The sequence below is a fragment of the Pan troglodytes genome, chromosome 8, assembly GCF_028858775.2.
Source record: "Pan troglodytes isolate AG18354 chromosome 8, NHGRI_mPanTro3-v2.0_pri, whole genome shotgun sequence".
NCBI lineage: Eukaryota > Metazoa > Chordata > Mammalia > Primates > Hominidae > Pan > Pan troglodytes.
Genome location: NC_072406.2, coordinates 26,944,879 through 26,963,401, shown reverse-complemented (window position 1 = coordinate 26,963,401; position 18,523 = coordinate 26,944,879). Strand labels below are relative to the sequence as shown.

At 44.8% G+C, this 18,523-nt stretch overlaps 1 protein-coding gene and 1 long non-coding RNA gene across 4 annotated transcripts in view; one reads left to right on the top strand and one right to left on the bottom strand.

Moving 5' to 3' along the window:
* The window catches only part of FRMD4A (FERM domain containing 4A), a 688,079-nt gene that overhangs the window by 241,271 nt on the left and 428,285 nt on the right, over positions 1–18,523 (top strand). The window lies entirely within an intron of this gene.
* On the bottom strand, positions 810–17,798 carry LOC104008107 (uncharacterized). The gene is made up of 5 exons (XR_682550.5): positions 17,229–17,798; positions 13,517–15,249; positions 8,607–8,762; positions 3,830–3,923; positions 810–2,811 (listed from the first exon to the last, which is right to left on the bottom strand). It is a non-coding gene; the product is annotated as an uncharacterized LOC104008107 (long non-coding RNA).

Below are 18,523 nucleotides of genomic sequence, written 5' to 3'. Positions count from 1 at the left end.
TGAGGTGGGGTTCAGGGGAATAGAAACTGTCCCTTGCTAAGAAGACACAATCATCTGAGGCCAAGTTTCTATATGTAGTGGACAGTTGTATTTTCCAGAATGGCTGTGCTTGTAATAATATGTTCATTTCCTTGAAAGGAGTAACCTAAGTTGTTAAGAACATGGGTGATTCCAGTTGGAGACTTAAAGATACATTTAATAAATCACATCATATACTAACTGAAAAGTAAATAAGTGCCAAGCTTCTATTGGTTTCCTCATTTCCCTGAGGCAGACAGGGAAAAATACCCAAGTAAGAAAACTAAGAATGGGCCAGGCACGGTGGCTCACGCCTGTAATCCCAGCACTTTGGGAGGCCAAGGTGGGCGGATCATGAGGTCAAGAAATCGAGACCATCCTGGTCAACATGGTGAAACCCCATCTCTACTAAAAGTTCAAATAATTAGCTGGGCATGGTGGCCCATGCCTGTAGTCCCAGCTACTCAGGAGGCTGAGGCAGAAGGATCGCTTAAACCCTGGAGGCGGAGGTTGCAGTGAGCCAAGATCACGCCACTGCAGTCCAGCCTGGTGACAGAGTGGGACTCCGTCTCAAAACAACAAAACAAAACAAAACAAAACAAAAAAACTAAGAATGGAAATGTCAGTTCAGGAAAAGACACTCTTTAAAAAAAACCTTTATACACACAGCGCAATTTTTTCATGCAGCTATTTTCTCCAAATTTGAGTTCTAGTGGTGTGTTGGATTTGTTTGCCTTTTTTTTAATGCCATGTGAGAGATACCTTTACTGCTGTACAGATGCACAGACACACAACATCTGATTGCTCTTTATTGTGCTTTTAAAAGACAAAAATCACTTAAGAAATTAAGTGAATTTTGTGGAAAGCTAGGAGTTCTCTTTTAAGAAGATTTTTAGGAATCTGAACATTCTTCCATCTCTTTTCTTGAAATCCTGTTCATGGCTTGCAGTTATAATAGGTCTGGTGTCATTCTAATGTTTTGCTGGTCTATGCTGTCAGGGACCTGGGATAGTGACTAGGTAATATTTCACAAGGCAGTCAAATGTTAGTTTGAGCTGGGCGTGGTGGTGTGTGCCTATGGTCCCGGCTACTCAGGAGGCTGAGGCAGGAGGATCACTTGTGCCCAGGAGTTTGAGTCCAGCCTGAGCATAGTGAAACTCTGTCCCTTAAAAAATAAAAACAAACATAAAATTAAATTTTCAAATGTTAGTCTGGGTACTTCATTTGTGTACTTCTCTTTAATGAAACCTGAAGCTCATGAATTTATATCCACGGCAGAAAGATTTGTTGCAAAGTACTGAACCCATGCTAGGAAGTATACTTGACGCAGTTCATAAAGTTAGAAATAAACAGAAAATTACAAGTAGTACCCAGGCCTCATTGCTGTATGGTTCCAGCGTTAACTGAGAACCCCCACTCTCTGGGCAATTGATGAAGGCTTTAGCATGGAGCGGCTGGGGGGATGCTGCCTGGCTCTAACCCAACCCCGTGCTCCTTCACCTGTGTCTGCATTTCCTTCCTGTGCTTCACTCAGGTGCCTGCAAAGTGCTGTTTCCATGATGCCCATGGGCTGGTTGACTGTCGTGTCCCCAGGCTCTTGTCCTGCAGCTCTGCAGTGCCCGGTCCTTTTACGGGGTCTGCCTTGACTGTACTACATTTACCAATTAGGCTCCTAATCATCCTCCCACTTCTCTTCCTGTTTCCAAGTCCTAGCTCTCACATCTGTGTGGCACAGATCTACATGAAGTATTACGACTTCTGTGTACCCTGTGAATACCACGTATATTCTCTCCCGTGCAGCGGTCGGCCTGCAGCCCTCCAGGACCTCAGGCAAGAGCAAGAGTGTCTCCAAGTGCCACCCCGAAGACTCTTGTTCCGTTCCTCCTCAGAAGGCTTTTCCCATACGGTTATTTCTAGATCCCTGCTATAAATATTCTCCCAGCAGCCATCTGCCCCTGCGGCAGAGTTTTACTATTTCAGCATGCTGTTTGGGTTACACACTCAGAGTTCTGCCATCCATTCTAGAGTTCTCCTCTCTTCTAGAGAATATCGGCCCTGCTCTGTCAGGGTAGAGCAAGATCTATTTTATTTTCCTGAAAAAATCTGTACAATATATACGAAGCAATCAGGAACTTGTGGGCCCATGAGGTTCAATCCGTGGGTTTATAAAGAGGACAGAGGAAACAAAACACGGTTTGGAAACTACCTGGACATTGGCACTGTGTGCCCCGGCCCCACAAAGCTGGACCAGTCCCATCTGATAACTCCACACTGTTGGTGATGGCGTCTCTCTACGGGCCAGGGAGGTATTTTCCCACAAGCGAAAATTTTCCAGGGAAACTACAGTCTGGTTCTTTTATTTATTTCTTCTGTTTTTTTTTTTTTTTTTTTTTTTTGCTTGAAAAGGTGAACTTTTTTCAATCCACAATAAATAAGGTGTTTCAGGGCCAAGCCCCTAATGAGATAATCACTGCAAAAGCTGCCACCAAAACCAGCAGTTTTGAAAATTTACTGAAAACATAGAACGGGCTGGCCCTGTGCCCAGCATGCTGTGGGGAGGGCGGGGGAGAGGGCTTTGTTTTCCCCAGAGCAGGTGACAATGCAGACTTGGGCCAGCCCGTCCTCTCTGGGAACCTTGGTGATAAGTGGCTTCATGCACTGTGGGGCTGGTGGGCTGGGCCCCAGCGGGGGAAACAAGGAATAATGCATGGGAAGTCAGCCAACGGTGGTCACGCTGGGCACTCTTCTCTCCCCACGGAAACTCAACCTCCAGAGAGAACCAGCGCCAGGGGCCTGTGGGAAAACAGGTACAGTCAGAAGGAGGCTTTGGTAACATTAGCTGGGAAAGTCAATGGACTTCAAGCGCTGGGAAACTCCATCGACTTTCCCAGCTGATTTTATCATCACTGGGCCAACTCCATGGGCTTCCTCCTCAATGAGGACTCATCTTCCAGGCTCTGCTCAGCAGCCCCCATCCCACCCCTGCGCTTATCTTCGCCCCTTCTGGGTAAGCTAGCATCAGGCTTATTATTACAGGCAGCTGGAGAACTGACAAGCACACAGCCTCCAGCCACACCCCTGGTCCCCGCCCCTGCTCCTCCACACCTTAGCTGTGTGAGCCCGGACCGTGACTGCCTCTTTATGGACCTCTAGTCCCTCCTGGGGAAAACAGTGTGAACCCAGGATTTGAGTGGAAGTGATTATTTTACTTTTTTTTTTTTTTTTTTTTTTTTGAGACAGAGTCTTGCTCTGTCCCCCAGGCTGGAGTGCAGTGGCGTGATCTTGGCTCGCGGCAAGCTCCGCCTCCTGGGTTCATGCAAGCTCCCAGGTTCATGGCATTCTCCTGCCTCAGCCTCCCAAGTACCTGGGACCACAGGCATGCGCCACCACGTCCGGCTAGTTTTTGCATTTTTTGGTAGAAATGGGGTTTTGCCGTGTAGGCCAGGCTTGTCTTGACCCCTTGACCTTAGGTCACCCACCAGCCTCAGCCTCCCAAAGTTCTAGGATTAGGGATTACAGGCTTGAACCACCGTGCCTGGCCTGATTCGTCGTTCCTTTTTTTTTTTTTTTTTTTTTTTTTTTTAGGAAGAGTCTTGTTCTGTCACCCAGGCTGGAGTAGAGGCACAATCATGGCTCATTGCAGCTTCGGCCGCCCACGCTCAGGCAGTCCTCCCAACTTAGCCTCCTGAGTAGTTAGGACCACTGATGCACACCACCACAGCCAGCTAAATGTCGTTTTTTTAATAGAGACAGAGTTTCGTCATGTTGCCCAGGCTGGTCTCAGATCCCTGGAATCAAGCGTTCCTCTTACCTCAGCCTCCCAGAGTGCTGGGATTTCAGGCCTGTAATTCTCTTTTTCTGTTTTCTCAGCCACATCTCCTCAAAACAGCCCTATTTTCTTCCCCCTTTTTACAGATAAGGATATTAATATAAGAAAAAGGCAAATAAATTAGCATCCTACATTCCTAAGTAAAGTAGGCTCTGTTAGTTTCTGCTCTCCTTCCAGATACCAAGGTGACTTTATAAACATAAAGGAATCCAATTCCTCCTGTGAATGACAAACAACCCCTGATAATAATTTGCTTTTTAGTATCCAGCAGAAGCCGCTGCAACATGAGCCTTCAAAAGCAATCCTCTCAGTCTCCTTTTGTTTCCCCTTCTGTTTTAATAATGGGGTGCACACGGCACTGTTGTTTAGATTAATTATTGATTGTAAGTTACTCTGAAATCCGTGCTGCCGACAGGCTGTTGAAATCATAGCCATCTTCTGAGTCGGGCTTTATGACATCACCTGAAATAGATGTTCACATTTCGTTCCTGTTTCTCACAAAGGTAAACTGACATCAATGTGTCAGGGCTGATGTTTGTTCCAGTTCTTCAACTCAGAAGGCTGGGTTCCCACTCTCATCCCACCAGGAGCAAGGGCACTAATGAAGTCATTTCACCTGCCAGTCTGAGCACCTCAGCCGCACACACAGGCTCTGTGGGTCTGAGATGAAAAGTGTGGAAGCGCTTGAGAAAAACAAAAACAATAATAATCATAGCTAATGTTTACTTAGTGCTTCTGTGCCAGAAAATATACAAAGTACTTTACCTGTGTATCTTCCTTCTCACCCCAATGCTTGGAATTAAATAGAATTAATATATATTTTATAATTCTATAAATATAATTTTATAATATATAAATATAATTTATATATTATAAAGTTAATATATAATTTATAATTTTATAAATATATAACACATATATTAATAAATAATTTATAATTTTATAAATATATTTTTATATGATATAATTAATATATAATTTATAATCCTATAAGTGTATAAATATAATTTATGTAGTATATAATTAACATATAATTTATAATTCTATAAATCAGAGGCTGTGCCCACACACACCAAACCACATGCCCGCTCCCCACAAACAGGGTAGCCAGCTGGTTCCAATTTGCCCTGGCAGTTTCCAGCGTTCACACCCCAATTCCCAAGTCCCAGGAACCCTCTCTCAATGCTGGGCAAACCGGGATGTTTGGTTGTCTATACACACCCCCTACCACTAGCATAAGGCACCGTATAATCCCAGAATTCCAGATGTGGGGAGAACCTCCAAGACATCCCCCTCAAAACTAAGAAGCTGAGCTCCAGAGCACCAAAATCGTTTCTCCAACTCCCTGCTGTTAGTGGCAGAGCCAGAGCTCTGAATCTCCCAGAATCAGACAGAAGACCAAGAATGAGTCCGCTCAGTGGTGTCTCTTTATGTTATGGTGATCACTCATCATTCTTAAACAACAACAAAAAAACCCCATACATTATATAAGTAAGCTCTCATAAGAGATTGAGTCATAAAAGGCTTTCAAGATAGGCTTTCTTTGGGATGTTAAACCGTACCCTGGTAAAGGAGGGCAGTAAACTTTGCCCAAAAATGGCGATATAGTCATTGTTGGAAAGAGCCGTTACCTTTTGCACTGGAGATGAGAAGAGTTTATGATAAAATACTGTTTAATTAAACTTGATTATCCCCAATTCTGTTAGTGGGAAATAATCCTATGTTCCACTTACCAAGCATAAGATGCAAATGATAAAAAATAAGCTATGAAGATTTTTTTTACATAATTTTTTTCTAACACTTCTTAGAACGCATGAAAATCCAATCAAATCTTTTATATCAACAAACTTGATTTCAACATTAGTGAACCTGAGGCTCAGAGCTGAATTCTCAAAATTAATTACATGTTCAGTCTACGGAAGGCATACAAGTGGGCTTGTACATTTGAAAGATTTTTTTTATTACCAGGGTAGAAACCTCAATAAGCTTTCTGTTTAGCCTTTAGTTAAACAGATAATTAAATTAATCAGCACAGCCCCTTCTCCATTCTATCTAATTAGTTTTACTTTTTTGGAGATAACGAGAAAAATACACTACTTTCATTTATTTTATATGTGTGTTACATGTGTACATTAACTAAAGAAATACATATCTAGGGTGGAAGTATATGCCTTTAAATAGGAAACAGGGCTCTGAAAAGACCTCGGCATAAAATATTTACTGGCACTCATATTAAAGTGGAAGACAGAGGATTTTGCAAAAAAATAAAAGGGAAAATTTGGCTGCTTTACTAATCAGAATGCCAGAACCCATATATGCCTGCCGCAGTCCAGAAAAAAGGTGCAGATTCTCAAAGCTGTGAAATACATTGATCATTTTTCCTGCTGAAATGAACAGTAATGCAGATCCCTCCAAGTTCATGAATTACATTTGGGATCAGGCAGATGGTCCAGCCCCAAAATCGTGACTCCACCAGTTTCACAGAGAGGAGGTTTCCACAGGACAGCGAGCGCAAATGAAGATGGGAAGATAGTTGCCATTTTGCTCTGTGTTCCACAGGCTGAGCTCTCTGGCGCATGGTGGCCTCTCACATGGGAGGCAGGCTGTGTCCCCAGCATCCCCATGGGCTTTGAGTTGAAAGGCGAGCCCTCTGAAAGCGAGCTTCTGAGACCCGTTCCGTCTCTTTCTGATGAGAATGCGTCCTCTCTGCAAAGTGTCAGAGCCTCATCCAGGGGCTGTGGAGTGACAGTACCAAGGCTGTGGATTGGGGAGAGAAGAACTGCTGAAAAGCTGCTATTTTTGCAGTATTAACTGAAAGCCAACGTCCTGCTGGGTTCTTTACATCCATCGGCTCGTGGAAACCCTGCAACCACGTGAGGTGCGCATCTGCCGTGGCATTTTCAGATGACAAAGCTGGGACTTAAGGGAATAACCTGCGCAAGGCCACACAGTTAAGTAAACAGGAGTCAGGAGTCAGTTGTGCGTCTTCATCTCCAAACATCCCTAGACGTAACCATGCGTCTACGATGGCACAAGAAAACTACTTTGTATGAAAGTTTCCAGAGCATGTGATGAACACTTCTTGATTTATAAACAGATGGAGGCGGGATTCCCTTTGTAAGAATTAGAAGAATGTATTGTGGTTTTCAGTAAGGAGGTGATTCAGAGCGTACCCGAGGGGTTTGTTTTTATTCAGGTGTGGCAAGGTCAACAGATCAGGGGATCATTACCGTTGAAAAAATAGTTTGTTATTGACAATTCCCAAGAGTAGGAGACAAGCCACGCCACACAGGGCCATGCGGGGAAGCACCAGGGTCAGCCAGGAGGCAGAAGGAGTGAGGAAAAAGCACGGACAGACAGCTTTATGGTGGTTTTCAGGAGAAGGAGCAGTCGAGGCAGGGTAAGCAGTTGAGCAGGCTTAGGGTTGGTTCAAACAAGTTCAAATATGTTCCGTGGGCTCTGGGTTATATGGGGGTTCCTAGTTGTCTGGTAGCTGGCCCTGGGGCGATTTAGGGCAGAAGGGTTGTGTCCCAGATGGCAGGACCCTGATAAAGGAGGCAGGTAGGAGTATGAACTCTGAACCGGTTGGTTTGCATATCAAAAGTGTGCTTATGAGTAAGTTGCTTGGGATCTCTAGGAATTAGCTAACTCCAGGAAAGGACATCTCTCCTCCAGTCTGTAAGACCCGAGATGTCAAAACATAACAAAACATAGAAAATTTAAAATATACTTAGTACAGGAGGGCATATATTAATTAAAAACCCCAGCCGGGTGCAGTGGCTCACGCCTGTAATCCCAGCACTTTGGGGGGCCAAGGCAGGCGGATCACTTGAGGTCAGGAGTTCAAGACCAGCCTGACCAACATGGTGAAACCCCGTCTCTACTAAAAATACAAAAATTAGCCAGGCATGGTGGTGCATGCCTGTAATCCCAGCTACTCAGGAGGCTGAGGGAAGAGAATCACTTGAACCCAGGAGGCGGAGGTTGCAGTGAGCCAAGATCATGCCACTGCACTCCAGCCTGGGCAACAGATCAAGACTCTGTCTAGAGGAAAAGTTAAAAAAGCCCTCTGTTCATGGGCCTTTTTACTTTCCCCTGTGATGCCACAAGCAGCAGTCAGGGCTGTGAGTGCTTTACTGGATGATTTCACCATTTGTGGAGCACATTACATGTGGACCATTTACAAGTCTAAAAGGGCTAAAACACGTGCCCGTTTACTATTTTCCTCTTGGTATAACCTCCCATAAATGAGCCTTTATTCACTCCAGGGCTTGAATCATGGCATTCTTTCTTTAGAAATACGATCATCTGTTCCTTTAACAACCAAAAAGTTACAGTTGTGCGAAGGTGGGGAGAAGGTGTCTACCCGTTATTGATGTCACTCTATGCTTTTTATAGTATGATGCTCATTCCAAGATTTTCTGTTTTATTTCTGTCTTTTGCAATCGTTGGCCTGCTTTGCTGCCATAAATGAGGGAATTGTGGCTAAGAGAGCAATCTGCCGGAAGCATCTCCTCATCCATCGGTGGACACTAACCACAGCTGTAACCGGGACAACTAGAGACACTGTCCAAGTCCTCTGTCAAATTCACAACTTAGCTTGCCCTTAGGTGTGAATACAGACTGACCCCAGGGCCGGAGGGGCTGCTGTTGTGAGCCTTTCCTGCTGGAGGGGCCTAAGGACTCAGTTCCCTTTATGCTAAGACAAAACCAAATAGAGACAGTAAGAGCCCATCACACTCCACCCTCCCTCCCTCACCTTCTTGCAGAGCTGGTAGAGTGTGGTGGCCAAGAGCAGGTCCTCTGCGGTGTCACAATTGGAGACCTCTTCTGAATCCATCCCTCACCAACTCAGTGACCAGAGCTGGTTACCCAACCTCTCAGTGCTTCAGGTTTGGTTTGATGTTTTCAATCTCTAGAATGCAACAGTCGTAGAGTTGGTGAGAAGATTATGCAGCTATGCTGAGGAAAGAGTAAGAGCTCAAACATGTCAGCTGTCATTCAAATGTCACTAGAATGGCCTTTTTTCAAGTGTGATCCACTTGCACCAAAATTACCTGAGGTGCTTGTGACAAGGATCTTACAGATTCAGTCTCCACGGAAGGTTCCAGAGGTGTTTTAGTGATCGAGGCAGGGGCTCTACAGTCAGACAGACCCAACTTCAAATCTTACCTTGCACCTTAGTTAGATCTGCATGATGTGCAACAAGTTAATGCATTTAGCTTCTTGGAGTCTTTGTTTCAATAAATTAAGACATTAATATCTGTCTTGTTTGGCAAATATGTATCAGTGTTTGCTATGTATAAGACACTCTGCTAGGTGCTGGGAACAAAATAGTGAACATTCTTGTAAAATCTATTTGCTCAGATCTTTGTCAGACCTTTGGAGGGCACTGCAGATCAGTCACAGCCAAATCCATCCCTGTTAATGGCAACCTATCATGGTCATGGGTAGCTCCAAAAATGCCATGGGAGGGATGACTGCAGACTCTGCGTTATGGGCTACAAAGCCATTCTCTTTACATTTTAGCAGTTCCCATGAAAACCAGTCACCAACTGAAATGCACCTGAGTTTCAGGTGCCTTTTCCTCACTCAACTTCAGTGCTGGGGCCTCAGCTCCACCTCACTGCAGCTTGGATTGCAATGAAATGCAGAACTATGGGCCACTGGTTATACCACCCAGCCTAACAGATACCACAGCATGGAGGAAAGAACACTAATTCATTTCCAGGATCCTCAATGTCTACCCCTCATCCCCTACCCTTCAAGTCTGTAGGACGTCTAGCTACTCCTAGGAAAGAGAGGTTAAGTTCCATCAACCTACTTAAGTAAGTTGATATCTAGTTTGGTAGTAGTTCTATCTGAAATTACTTATGTTGGTTTTCAACAGAGATTCCACATCTTTTGCAGAATCCAAGCCTGGGCTATTAATAAAAATATCTTAGATTGTGTTTGTATTTTTTTTTATTTGGAGTCTCGCTCTGTTGCCCAGGCTGGAGTGCAGCGGTGCAATCTCGGCTCACTGCAACCTCTGCCTCCCAGGTTCAAGCAATTCTCCTGCCTCAGCCTCCCAAGTAGCTGGGAGTTCAGGCACGTGCCACCATGCCCAGCCAATTTTTTGTATTTTTAGCAGAGATGGGGTTTCACCATGTTAGCCAGAATGGTCTCGATCTCTGACCTCGTGATCCACCTGCCTCAGCCTCCCAAAGTGCTGGGATTACAGGCGTGAGCCACTGTGCCCAACCTGTATTTGTATTTTCGACCATTGATAGAAAATCTTTAAGAAGTATGGAGTGAATTAGGACAAATACAACCTAATAAAAATGATGTGTTAAATAGTCTGGGGCAGTGTAGGCCTATGGTCTTTGGAGTCAATGACCTGCATTGGATGTCTGAATTTGCCAGAGTAGGCTGGCTATGTCGCCTTAAGCAAGTTGCCATCCTCTCTGAGCCTTGGGAGAGCGAGACTTCTTGCCTGCTAGGAGGGCAGCAGGGATCAAAAACAAGAATGAATGTCTAGTGCTTGGCACAGAGCTTTGCATGATAAAAGACATTTTGTATATCATAGCTCTGGATTATTATGATTATTGGATGATGGCACTTTCATATTTTCCATGAGATTGAGCTTGTACTGAACCTTGACTTATTTTTATCTTCAATTGCTCCTGTGAGGTATGCAGGACTGGTATGATTTTTAGATGAGAAGTTAAGTTCCTTGCTGGGGCAGCCACGGTTCCCACTCAATTCTGCCATTGCACAGGGGTTCTCCTTCACAGAATCTCAGTGGGCAGTGGGTTTGTTGTCTGTTCTTCCATCTGAGCTGTTCTCCTATCCTGCTAGATGCTTGCAAGACCCCCAGTGGTTGCAGGCACCCAGACCCTGAAGGAGGTACATTGGCCTTAATCCAGCTGTCTAATGTGATAAGCTGACACCTGTCTTGTGGTCTAATTGTGTTGTTATGGGTCCTTTTGCCTTCATTTCACACAAGTAGAGAAGGAAGTCAGTATCAGAAACGCCACTCAATACAGACCAAAACTTGACTACCGTGGTTTTATAAGTCATGGAGAGTTTATTAAACTCTACCAAATTGATAGCTAGAAAGGACTCTGACTAGGAGAAGCCCATAAACTTAATGGTACTTATTAATTTATGGGCTATTATTACAACATGAGTAATCTTTATATAAAAGCAGTAAAGAGCTGTGATTTAGTTAGGACAGTGCTTACTGTCCCCACTTACAGAGATGACGGTTCCATCAATATCTGAGCCGCATAGGCCCCCAGCAGAGTGCTCCCCACTGCAAAACAGAGTGCCTTTCTTTTCTTCAAGCCTGTCTTCTACTTGACGAATTTATCTCCTGGAGATCAGTTCCTTATTTTGACAATCCAAGCCTGGCAATGGGGCAGGAAGACAGCACCATGAGGTATAGAGATGCCAACTGGACACTGATCACCTTGGGCTCTTTCCTCAATGCATCCTTTTGCTGACCCTAAATTCAAGCTGAATATCCTCCCTCGCAGTCTTCAGTTTCCTCATCTGCAAAATGGTAGGGCTGGCTTAGTGGCTTCCAAGATCGCTTCTGTGATTGTAGCTGTGTCCAGGATCCAAAAGGCCATCTGATGCAGCAAACCACTGGCAAACAGTCCCACCCCAGAAGAGGCTCAATCATCTTGGCTGGAGCACTCACATGGCCTGAGGATAGAACTTGTCCTGCTTGTCAAATCACTGCTCCCCATGAATTAGATGAGAAAGAGTCTGAGGTGCTGGGGGGTTCTCATTATGGCAGGTGGAGCTCCCTTCCTACATTAACCCCTTGTTTGGGAGCCAGTTCCAATGTCATAGGAGGCAAAACAACATGGGAGAAGAAGCGGGGATATAGAACATCATAAAGACCTTCAGGTGGCACATAACACAAAAACGAAGAGGGGCAGGGAATGGGCTGTTTGGAAATACCTCTCCAGAGACACTCCAGCTGCAGGGTAGGGGGCAGGCTGGAGTGGGGGCCTTTGTGGGTGACAAGCCCAGTAGCTGGGGCATCATTGTGGCTTCATGTGCTGCCTGGGGCTGGCCCACTAGCCGCTGCTGCAGGCACCTCTCCTTTCGTAGACCCAGGCAGGGCTGGCCCAGACAGCATTTTACATTCAATTCCTGCTTAAAGCAGGGAGGTCCAGGCAGAAGGTCCAAGGGGAGGTTTTGGCCTTTTCCTCCTAACTGCAGCTGCTCATGTTATGCTTGGTGTTGGGCGCAATGGACCCAGGGAGTGATTTCATTGTATAGACTCACCCTCCCCACCCCTTGCCAAGTGGATAGAAACTCCACATCCTTGACCACAGACCCTCACTGTGTTTCTGGGTACACATTCAATATGCCCATCTGCCCCATCCCTGGCCCACCTTCCCATCTAATTCCTCAGCATAATCAGCAGCAAATGTGAAAAAGCAAGAACACCCAGTTCTGAGTCTCAGCCTGGTCCCAGGCAGCAGATTACAAGTACTTAAACTGCTCAGCGCTGTTGTCACACAGTCTTACTAAGTGTCGTGGGTGTTTGACGTACCAAGGGACACACAGAATCACACCAACACATCCCACTACTCTCTAGCCATGGTAAATGTGTTGCCTAAAAGCAGTGCAGGTTTCACCCTTTTTATTAAACACCATTATTCCAGGGGCTTGATTATTAGTACATTGGTGTTGGATGTCAAAAAGATGAAATCAGGAACCATAATTTTAATTAATGAAAATATTAGAAAACACTTCGGTCATTTTTGTTTGATTGACTTTTCTTTCACTTTTGAGATGGAAAGGCTGAGTTTCCAGGCTTTGGTTATCTCTGAGTGCCCAGGACACCAGGAGGTCTGGGCTTTTCCTTCTATGGACCAAGGGCGGCAGACAGAAGGAGAGGGTGCTGGAGCCCAGGCTCCTTAACACGGTAAAGAGGCTAAGAGCAGATCCCTGGCAGGGGTTCAAATCCCAGTTTGGCCATTTGCCACCTCCGTATGTAAACTCCCCATAGTTCACTTTCCCCATCCACAAATGGAGGTAACAACAGCACCTCATGAGGTTGATGTGAGGATTTAACACGCAGTGCCCACAAAAGCACCTACAGCAGGATCTAGTACTATGGGCCCAAGAGATGCAAGGTCTATTTCTATTTCAAAAGCGAAAGAGCACTTAGAGATGGCCAAACCCTGGACACTCAGTCCTTTCCTCTGACTGTCTCAAGCTCTAAGGGAAACCCTTCAAGACCTAGGGTTAGTCCTGTTTCCCTTTTCCAGTGGAGAATTCGCAGGACACCTCCAGAATATGGAGCCTTAACACAAGCATCACACAGCTGGAAGACACTAAGGCAGATGTACCAGTCTCCACAGAAAAGGACGGTGCCACAAGGCAGCCCAGGGCAGGGAGAGGTTGACATAGTAGAAGGGGAAACACATGGCCTTGGAGACAGGAGACCTGAGTTTGAACTTTGCCATTTCTGGACTTCAGGCGATTCACATAACTTCTTCAAGCTTCGTTTTTTTCATCCATCCTATAATGGTCATACCCCCCACCATGACCTAAACACATAAAATTGTTGTGAGGGTCACATGAGAAAACAGATGTCAAATACTATAAAATGAAACACATCCAGGAGAGCACCTCACATGTAGTAGGTGCTCAGTAACTTACTGTTGAGAGAGACAGGTTCCATGCTGGCAGGTCACCTGAGCCACTGCCTGTGTCTTCTGGAGGGCGGGAAAAGCTTCCCTTTAACCTGGACTTATGTAGATTGGTCTCAACTAAATGAAAGACAAATGTTATATTTGACACAAGTCGGAAGATTTCCCAATAGCCTTGAGCCTGTTGCCAGGAGAGTGTCAATGTGGGTTCTACCCCATTGGGTTGGTTTGGAGATAATCTTGCCTGAAGACAAAGGACACAGCATAATGACCCTCCAGGTTCTTCTCCTACTTGGAATTCCAAAAGAATGGCCATGAGAATGTTGCAATCTTGGCTGGGTTCATTCATGTTCCAGCTAAGCAGACAGTAGAAGTTGACCCTCTGGCCAGTGGTTTGTATTTATTATGATTATTCATTCATCAAAATGGTCCCTTGCAATGAGATGCTGTCTGCCTCAGAAATCTAATAACAGGGTCATTAATTATTGAAGCCAGAGTCATCATCAGGTGAATTGAAGCTGAAATTGTCCACCATCATGTAATAGTTTTTACAATTGAGTTTACCCTATAAAACCTTTCTCATCTTCTTCTTTCCTCACCTATGCCATCCTCACAGGTGGGTGAGTCCACATGAGCACATGCTTGCCATGTAACACACATATCTCCTAGTAACAAGCAATTGGAATATTCTAGATGGATGTTAAGCCTATATGAGAATGGGACTATTTCTCAGTATTTCAGAAGATGCAATTTAGCATCTACAATTCAATTATATAATCCTCCAAGCATTAGACATCAAGCCACAATTCAAACAGATTTGCTTCTAAAAATTAATGCATTCATCTGAACTTAAGGGGAGATTGCTCCAATGAATCACTTCTCACAGATGCAACATCAAGCTGTCAGGCTTCCATGGGCCTCTCAGCATTGACACGAGTGACCTCTTAATAGCAGGGCAAGGAAAACGCTCACCACTCAAATGGAAGGGGGTGCAGAAATGGACATTTTTGCCAATACTAATAATAATGACTGTAAAGAGTTATGGCACCGTTTCAGACTTTGCACAGCACCCTTTAAGTCTCATAACAACCCTAAGAGATCAGTGAGGTAGGCATTATTGTTATTATTATTACTATTCTCACTTGATAGATGAGAAAACCAAAGCTCCAAGAAGTCAGGCTTTTGGCAAAGTTTTCACAGGCATCGAGTGACAAATGAAGAAACTGAATTTCCACTGGCCGGGTCCAAATCTTACTTCCCAGACAGTGAGAACAGCATTTATAGAACCAGAAGTTTGAGGACCAAAATATAATTCTTATAATGCATATTTTTTGTCTTGGGGATCATCCTTGGTTGCAAGTAGCATCTTTAGTCCCTTGCGGTGCCTACCCAGATGCTGTCACACAACCTGGGATTTCTGGCGTCTCCTCACTCCTCTAGGTGTTTGGGTGACACCAGGCTGACCCTGATGGAAAATGCAAAGTCCTCCTTGGCCCAGGACCTCTGTGAGAGGCTCAAAGGGCAAAACCCCCAAGAGCTATCTTCTCCGTAAGCCTCCAGACTCTTCCCTCTCCCTTGAGAACCCTCCAGCTTGGACACCTCCCCTCTTCACCTCTATATTTCTTCCTTACTCATAATCTCCCCTCCAACTCCCTGACTCGCGTGCTTATTGAGGACAAGGACCACATCTCATGTAGCTTTGTATTCTGACACAAGTAGTCGATTTCAATGGCCAGGGAATATCTGTGGAATGAATGAATGAGGAAAGTAATCAAATAATGAATTATTGGGGAGAGATACAGACAAGTGTAGAAAAAGGGAAATGCCTGGATGTTTTTCCACGTTGACCCTTCCCCCCAACCCAAAGTTCATAGTAATGCATCTAACAATGATCCACATTTTTTTTTTTTGAGACGGAGTCTCGCTCTGTCACCCAGGCTGGAGTGCAGTGGCGCGATCTCAGCTCACTGCAAGCTCTGCCTCCCGGGTTCACGCCATTCTCCTGCCTCAGCCTCCTGAGTAGCTGGGACTACAGGCTCCCACCACCACACCCAGCTAATTTTTTGTATTTTTAGTAGAGACAGGGTCTCACTGTGTTAGCCAGGATGGTCTCGATCTCCTGACCTCATGATCCACCCATCTCGGCCCCCCAAAGTGCCGGGATTACAGGCATGAGCCACTACACCTGGCCATGATCCACATTTTTATGTGGATCTGGCTTCATTACATGATGGCTTTAACCCAGCCCTGGAAATGACAAAGTAAACCCAAGCACATTTTCATCTTTCACCATGCTGGAAAAATCCCAAGTCTTTGGTAAGCTCGCAGGTAACATGGGAAAGGCAGGTGGGGATCCATGCACAGGTCTTCATGACATCGCTGTGGATGGCTGGGTTAGACACACACTGGGAAAATGAACAGGTGAAGGGGTGCATAGTGAGCCAGCCTTGTAGTAATGAAACCCGGTTATTCAGAGGCCCAGGTGAACAGCGGAAATAAAACAGTTTCCATCAACTAAGGTCAGGTTCTTCTGGTCAATGTTCTATCCTCCTGTGGTTCAAAATAGATGCTACATTACCACGAACATGAGAGTTAGGCCAAGTTCTGTCCAACATGCAGACATTATGAAAAGCAAGCACAGACACAATCACACAATCTCTTCCTGTAACTGGGGGAAGCTTCTCTCTCCAGCTTTGTAACAATGCAGAAATATCATCAAATGTGGTTTGTTGATTCCTAGATTAATGGTTTATATATATGTGTGTGTGTGTGCATATATATATGTGTGTGTGTATAAATATAAAATACACACACACACTATATGTATACACACATACTATACGGCATATGGATATAAAGGTATACACATAATACAGAAATTATACCCACACATGCTTATATTTGCCTATATTTAAGAAATTTGCATCATGCACAGCCAGTGAAACTTTACGCTTCCATATCTAAGCCATTTCAGCTCAGGTTAGGCTAAAGAATACTTTTTCACTGTTGGTTTTGAGAAGCAACATGATATGTTGGAAGGAGCAACGACAGAAAGAGATAGGCACAGGTTCCAGTTCTGTCCCTGTTCCTAGAGCCCAGGAAGGCTGCGTAATCTCTATAGACCTTGGTCTCCTGATTTGGAAAATAGAAATAATAAACCACACACACATCATGTTGTTCTAACAGTTAAACATGGTTGTGGAGGTCAAGCATTTAACATGTGTCTGGATCCATTAGGTGTTAAGAAAATAATATGCCCTCCCCTTTCCTCTTCTCAATATAGTAAAATAATCAGATGAGCAGCATTTCACCAGGACATAAAGTGCTTACGACTGGAAGGAAAAACCATTTTTCAAGGTGATGTAGACCATTTATTGTTTTTATGTAAATGTGATTGTAACTTAAAATAAGCTGTATCTAGTGACCAGTGGTGACCTTACAGTGTCTTTTCTTGGCAGTGCTACGTTAGCACTGGAAACTGGTTCAAGTTACCATAGTTTGCTTGTTTTTTTAATTCATAAGGACATCTTTCTTTGATTCTACTCTATGAAATATAGACCGTCAACTAATTCTGGGTCATCTCTTCTCCCTACCTGCAGGATTTTCTGTATTACAAGCTCTGGTAGTATCTAGATTAAACCATCTAAGAGTAAATTCCTAGAAGTCAAGGTCAGAGAGCTTTTCTTACACAGCATCCCATCACCCAGTCCACCATGGCTTACCAGGGTTATCCTCTTAAAATTCCCTCCTGTCCTGTATGAGTCTCTTCAGTGGAGTCCGTCTCCATTCCAGCTGTGTGTAGCCATAAGTTTGACAAATCAACGAGTTCCTGGACACCTTCCAGAATCTGTGGAATTTGAGTCCGGCAGCGACTCAAAAATGGTAAGGGGGAGGAGCTAGTTTTACAGCCAAACATGCGTGCAGATTAAATCAGTGCCCTGCCGGATGAAATGCTTGCCCTTCTACGTGTTCCTGAGGCGTGACCCTCTGAAAGCATGAATCCCCATGGGCATTGCGCCAGGACACAGGAATCCTGCTGCTCAGCACAGCAGTTCATAGCATTCACAGTGTCTGCCACGTCGTTTCAACTGTTGATTCTGATTGCTGTTGCTTTTATCATCTCGGCATATCCAACACTGCAGCTATGAAATAGCTGATAATTCATCTCGTTGAAGACCCAGGTCTTAAACATTTGCACCATCTGAATCTGACCCTCAGGTCTGGACAAGCAGAGGCCTGTAGCATGGAACCTGGGTCGTGCCGAGTGGGCACAACCTTGGAGCATACATCCCCCTCCCCCATCCACTGCTTCATTATTTGCCGTCTCCATGGAAACCCCATTCTGTACTGTCAGAACTCACCTTGGCCACCTTTGTACTTACCACCTAAGCACTTTCTTGGTGCTATGGTACTACCTATGAAAAAAAAAATTTTTTTTTTTTTTGAGACTATCTTGCTCTGTCATCCAGGCTGGAGTGCAGGGGCATGATCTCAGCTCACTTCAGCCTCTGCCTCCAGGTTTCAAGCAATTCTCCTGCCTCAGCCTCCCGAGTAGCTGGGATTACAGGCACACACCACCATGCCTGGCTAATTTTTCTATTTTAGTAGAACCAGAGTTTCACTATGTTGCCCAGTCTAGTCTTGAACTCCTGCCCTCAAGTGATCCTCCCACCTCGGCCTTCCAAAGTGCTGGGATTACAGACATGAGCCACCGCCCTATGCAAAATTTAAAAGGAACTTTTGGTGACCCAATTTATACAGGGAAACCTCCAGTCTTTTAACACCTAAGTTATTAGGGATTTCATCTTGACCAGTGGGTAGGTCACAACAGGATTCCGGTGGTGGTGAAAAACCCATGAACACGACACATTCGTACCCCTGGACTTCCCTTCACTCCGTTCGCTTCTTCTACAGCAGCCCTTGGACAAGCAAAGACAGTGCCAACAACATCCGCCATCATCCCTGAGATCTTTCCCATCATGGACACCAGCCAAGTAATAAGTGACCCCAGCCCCCA